This window comes from Equus caballus, chromosome 7 (genome assembly GCF_041296265.1).
Source record: "Equus caballus isolate H_3958 breed thoroughbred chromosome 7, TB-T2T, whole genome shotgun sequence".
Taxonomy (NCBI): Eukaryota; Metazoa; Chordata; class Mammalia; order Perissodactyla; family Equidae; genus Equus; species Equus caballus.
Genome location: NC_091690.1, coordinates 47,884,483 through 47,890,995, shown reverse-complemented (window position 1 = coordinate 47,890,995; position 6,513 = coordinate 47,884,483).

The window sequence follows — 6,513 nt, the reverse complement described above, 5'->3', positions numbered from 1 at the left end:
TGGAACCCTGACCCTTGTTTAGAAATGCAGACAGTTAAACGTGACTGAAACCGGCTCAACACAAGGTTGACATAAGGGAAGCCATATTGTAGAAAAGAGACCATGTTGTAACTTTGAATGACCTCTGACTAACCAACGCAGCTCGATTTGCACCCTCCAGGAGATCCACCTGCTCTGTAGATTTTATGACCCCTGCTAGTACATATACCTCCCAGCTGCGGTAAGACGATATCTTCGTTCTTCTGAGTTCCTTAGGAACGTGATGACCCCCCCTAAACAGAAGAGTCTATGCTGACAACCATCCTCAATAGAAACTGAAAGATCTGGTGTGGCAACTCCCAGTCTGTAACACCAGAGGGGCAACATTCCTAACCGCCTCCCGTAGAACCCACTGGCCTATATAAATGCTTCAAGATTCTGTGTCCCCCTTAAGATGGTTCTTTTGGACGTTAGTCGGCCATCTTCCCTCTTGCTAGCAAGCTGTGATAAAATGCCCTTTCTCTGCCACCGTCTTGCCTCTTGACGATTGGCTTTTGTCTTCAGGTGAGCAGATCGTGCCCTTAGTGCAGTAACATGACCTCACCATCTGTAATACAAGAGTCTGGCTCCATTTTGATCTTTCCTCCTTGCCAGTGTTCAGCCTTCCACCCATCCCCACCCCACCCCCACTCATTTGCTTCTTAAGATAAAGAATCCTGGGGCCCTTGGCTCTGGGGGAAGTAAGAACCCGGCGGCCCTAGCTGGGTGCAAGGTCTCTTCTCAGACCAACCACAAGCTAGGACACATCCTCATTAAATTCCCAAGTTTACATTTTACACTGGAGGGAAATTTCCTTTAGGTCAATCTTTGCCTTTGTCCCTACAGAAGTTTGAAAGGTAAATGGTTGTGATATCCCTAAGGCCAGTGATTCCTAATTTCACCAATCTAAGAAACCAATCAATCGTTATGTAAATGTGGGATGCACCTGGAAACTTTTTTCCCCAGCTTTATTGAGGGAAAAGTGACTAATAATATTGTCTATATATAAAGATTACAACCTGACAGTTTGATATATGTATACTGTTGACAGTGAACTAAGCATTCTCATCACACACACACATCAGGTGACGGATGTGTCAATTAACCTGGAAATTCTAATAAGCCTAAGAGAGGGGATTGTAAAACTCTTTTGCATCTCGAAGCTCTAAATGCATTTATTTACATAAATGAACAGCTTTATTGAGATATAATCCATACACAGTCATGCCTGACATACCAAAGTTTGGCTCAATGACTGACTACATATACCACGGTGGCCCCATAAGACTAGTACCGTAGTACTGATCCATAGTGCATAAGTCCAAATTTCCTTTTGTTTCCCCATTATTGCTCGTGGTGTCATATCTAACATGTTTTTGCCAAATCCAAGGTCAGGAATTTTTTCCTATGTTTTATATACTTTCATTATGCTTTTATTCTCATCTTTAGGTCTTTGATCTTTTTGGTAAATCATTGTATTTTGTGGGTTTTAAGGGTACACTCTCTTCCTTTTGCATATGGCTATCCAGTTGGCCCAACATCAATTTATGAAAAGAATATTCTTTCCTCTCTTTTGGTACCTTTGTCAAAGATCAGTTGATCATTAATGTGGGAGGCTATTTCTTTAATCTCAATCTTCCACATGTCTCTATGTCTATCCTTGAGTCAGTACCACACTGTCTTGCTTAGTACACTGCCTTTGCTTAGTAGAAAGTTTTGAAATCCAGAACAGTTAGTCCTACTACTTTGTTTTTCTTTTCCCAGATTGGTTGGGCTATTCTGGTTCCCTTGCAATTCCATATAATTTATTAAACAATTTGCCCATTTCACTAAAGAGTACAGCTGGGGTTATGATAGGTATTGCATTGAATCTCTAGATCATTTTGTGGAGCAGTACCATTTCAACAAGTTTTGAAAACCATGAAACTGGGATATTTTCCCATTTATTTATGCATTTCCTAATTTCTTTTGGACCACGTTTTGTAGTTTTCAGAGAATTCATTTTGTACTTTGGGTTTAGTTTGTTGTTCTTTTTCCAGTTCCCTTGTTAACTTGATATCTTTTTAAATATGTGTTTATTGCTATAAACTTCTCTCTTATGACACCTCATGCTGCATACAAGTGTCCTGGAATATTCTGTCCCTGGTGTGCTTAGGCATCCCTCGAAACTCAGTCTTGCATAGTCTGTGTCTTGCAATTCTCTGTTTTAACCCACTGTTTTTATACTGGAGCCCTGTTGATATGTGGGAAGGTATCAGGGTGAGAAAATGTTCTCATGCTATGATTAAACCTGTAAAGTTTTCATGGGACAGAATCCCTGGACCATGAATTTGACAATACCATCTTAGCATTTATTCCTCCCCTTTTGTCACAAAGAAATTCTAAAGCGTCTAGGAGTTGTCTGACTGCCCTTTCCCTAATCAGATAAGCTTTTGGCAAATTAGTTTCCTTTGAGGGATGGCCAAGTAACAGAGCACAGAGTGCTTGTGTGTATACCAAAAAGTTTTCCCACAATTTGCTGCATGAGGCATGAGACAACTTTTTCCAGTCTTCATTACAAGAACTTCCTTGGGTTGCTGGTGGAAAAGTACATACTTTTGGGGGGTTCTCTGAGACTCCCTAAAGCTTTTGACTCTCAAGCTAGTCCAATCTGTGTCTCCAGCAAATTCACCATCAAGAGGATATGTGTTCCTCGAGGTTGCTGGCTCCAGGTGTTTCTTCTCCAGGTAAGTGGTAACTCTCTATACTTGCTCCAAAATTCTCATTTTGGGAGCATTTGTTTGCCATGTCATCTCAAACCTCTCTTGGATCTAAGAAGAGGTGTTGCTTTTCAGGTGGTTCAGGTTTTTCTTATTGGGAAGATGAGATGATCACTCAGGGCTCTTTACATATCGGAACAGAAACCATCCATTCACTTCTGTTGCTCAGTTTTCCCTTGTGAGACTATTCCTTTTTCAATTGTTTATTTTACTATTAGAGCCATGTGGGTGGTTTCAAAGTTTCTCTTTTGTGACTAACACATCTAAAAACATTACATCTCAACAACAACAACAAAAACCTAACAACCCAATTAAAAAATGGGCAAAAGACCTGATAAGACATTTCTCCAAAGAAGATATACAGATGGCCAACAGGCACATGAAAAGATGTTCAACATCATTAACTATCAGGGAAATGCAAATCAAAACTACAATGAGATGTCACCTCACTCCGGTCAGAATGGCTATAACTAACAGGACAGAAAACAACAAGTGTTGGAGAGAATGTAGAGAGAGGGGAACCCTCGTACACTGCTGGTGGGAGTGCAAACTGGTGCAGCCACTATGGAAAACAGTGTGGAGATTCCTCAAAAAATTAAGAGTAGATCTACCATATGATCCAGCTATTCCACTGCTGGGTATTTATCTAAACAACATGAAAACACAAATGTATAAAGATACATGCACCTTTATGTTCCTCACAGCATTATTCACAATAGCCAAGACTTGGAAGCAACCTAGGTGCCCATCAAGGGACGAATGGATAAAAAGGGTGTGGTATATACATGATGGAATATTACTCAGCCATAAAAAAGGATAAAATCTGGCCATTTGTGACAACATGGATGGACCTTGAGGGTATTATGCTAAGTGAAATAAGTCAGAGGGAGAAGGCCAAATACCATATGATCTCACTCATAAGTAGAAGATAAAAATAATGACAAGCAAACACAGAGAAACAGAAATTGGATTGGTGGTTACCAGAGGGGAAGGGGGGAGGAAGGATGGTACAAGGGGTGATTAGGCACATGTGTGTGGTGATGGATTCTAATCAGTCTTTGGATGATGAACATGATGTAATCTACACAGAAATTGAATATAATGATGTATACCTGAAATTTATATAATGTTATAAACCGATGTTACTGCAATAAGAAAAATAAAAATAAAAACATTATCATACCAGAATCTCTGTATTCAGATTTCTTTTCCTCATCTTATAGAAATTCCTGAAGCTGAATACCTGTTTTTCACCCAAAAGATGCTTTCCATTGGCTACCTTCTGTTTTATCATAAAATAGGATTGGATGCCAAGTCTATCTCACCACACACACCAAAGGAATAGCAATATATTACTTACATGTACTTTCTGCAGAAAGCAGGGCAAGGGTAAGTGGGTTGGGGTGGCTCATGCAAGGGAGAATGGCTTGAGCCTTTAAGGTGTATAGGGGGAGAGGAGCAGGTTTTCAAGGTTTGACCCTCCTACCTGATGGCACAAAAAGAAAACGGGCATGTGTCAGCCTTCCTGACTTCTTTATCCATTGTCACAGTGTGGGCCACACAGGGTGAGCAGGTATCTAAAGCTGATGAAGACTCAGATATTAACAGAGAGGTCAGTGTCTTCATTAAAGTTCACTCCTGAGGCTCATTGACTGAAGGATGACATGTCTCATTACATGAATCCGAATATTAATTGAAAAGCCATGAGAAAAGCACAAGAAATTATAGTTAGGATCACAAAGCCTCAAAAAATCTTTGACTCCAGTCATCCCGGTATGTTGGAGAGATCCAGGAAAGTGTGTCAGTGTGGTTCCAGAAATCTGTTCAAATATTTTAGTAATGTTACTGTTTATATTAATTTGTTGTCTCATTTGTCGTGTTCTTGGTGGCACCTTGCTGGTATAGCCTGCCCACATGCAGCAAGCAGCCCTTTTAGGGAACAAAGCTCTGCCTGGCTAGTTAATAAATAGTCCAAACCCCAAGTAGTCAGCAGCTACCATGGCTGCCAGGGGGTTTTCCTTTGGATAAAACATCTCAAACATTAGCTGTCTGCTGCATGCATTTTGAGTGTTTGGGACTTAATTGGCATTGAGGATGTGTTTGTTGAATGACATCATGTGTGCCCAGGTCAGAACCAGTGACTCCCAGGACAATGAGCACGTAGGAGCAAATGATAGAAAAACAGCACATTTGTGTGGGATGGACCTGAGTTTGAGAGAGAACACCCAGAATGAAATACTGACACCCAGGGCACAGGCTACAGGCGATGTTAGGAGGAGGATCTGGGAGTGGGATATGAGTGGTGGCCAGGGGGCATGATCACAGTAAACCTAAGACCTGTAGGAGTGACCGTTCTGACAGAAATGTCTAACATAGAAAGGCTCTACTTATAAGAACCCAGTGAGCCTGATGATCAGAACAAATAAGCCCCAAAGACTGAGGATTGAATGTAATGCAAAGAGTAGGAACGGCTATTAGAAGAAAGTAAGGTGTGTCTAAGTAAGACATTAGCCATCCCAAGAGGACTGCAGCCTGAGTCATAAGAAAGGTACAAGATCCACTGAATACCTTTTTCAAGACTCTGTTTTATATTTTGTGACATTTGTTGATAAAATCAATAATTTCTAGAGCATCTTTGTGAGTTCTTGATTCTGGGTTCAGGAGCATCACATATGACAGGAGTAATTTGTGTATAAAAGGTTCTACCGTGGTCTGAGCATAGCAAGCAGCCCAGCAGAGTGGGTGAGCAGCCCAACAAAGTCTATCTGCCATCAGCTGTAGGGACCCCTCCTTCCCAAAGACTTAATGTGCATGGATTCTATTACCTGTGACACATTTTTTTCGTATCAGGTGCATTGGTCAGTCACTAAGTTGTCCAGGGTAGAGGAGGGAAGTCTCTAGAATTCTGCCTAGACCTTTGGGCTAGAGACCTCTTACTGGTTCCATATCACAGGGGCCCATGGGCAGAGATAAATGCCGTCAGGTCTGAGTTATCAGTATGTGTCTCAGACATTCAAGTGGACTTATAGCCCTGAACAAGGAAATGAGCCTCTGCAGACTGAGGTGTAACATGTGCAGAGAAAGGAGTGACTTTGATTTGTACTTGGGTATGTGAGGCAAGGTATCCCAGAGTTCTTTATGGCAAAGGGGGTGACCTTGGGTAAGGAGGTGTTGCTGTTGGTGGGATGAGACAGCTAAATCATTGGCAATGGCCAAAGGATCAGTAAAAATGTGCAAATGAGTGTGATTCTTGCCCAGGGAATTCTCTATAGCCAGCATGATTACCTGGAATTTGACTCATCAGTCTGATCCAATCCATGATCAGAGCTGGCCTGTTTGATCTGGGGAAGAACACAGCAACTCTGCAGTGGACCCATCAGGTATCAGGCGTGGTGGTGCACACTGTGCATAACGTATAAGAACTCCCTGGTCATTCATGTGCCCCCACGTCACACCTGAAGTGGCCAATCTTTCTAAAAAGGAGGTGACCTCCTCCAGAATGCATTACATCAATCACAGAAGAGGGGAACACACTCCCCTCTGTAGATGTGATATGCCAGCAGGGTCATTTTTGGCTCTATGCTGTAAGTACCCATATCTCTTCAATGAGGAGGCCTCTGGTTAGCAGGCCAGAGGGGTCCTGCATTTAAGACCCAAGGCAAATGGGAAGCTGGCTGTGGAGGATCATCAACTCAGGCCCTGGGAGGGCCTCCATTTACAAAGACTCTGTCAGTTG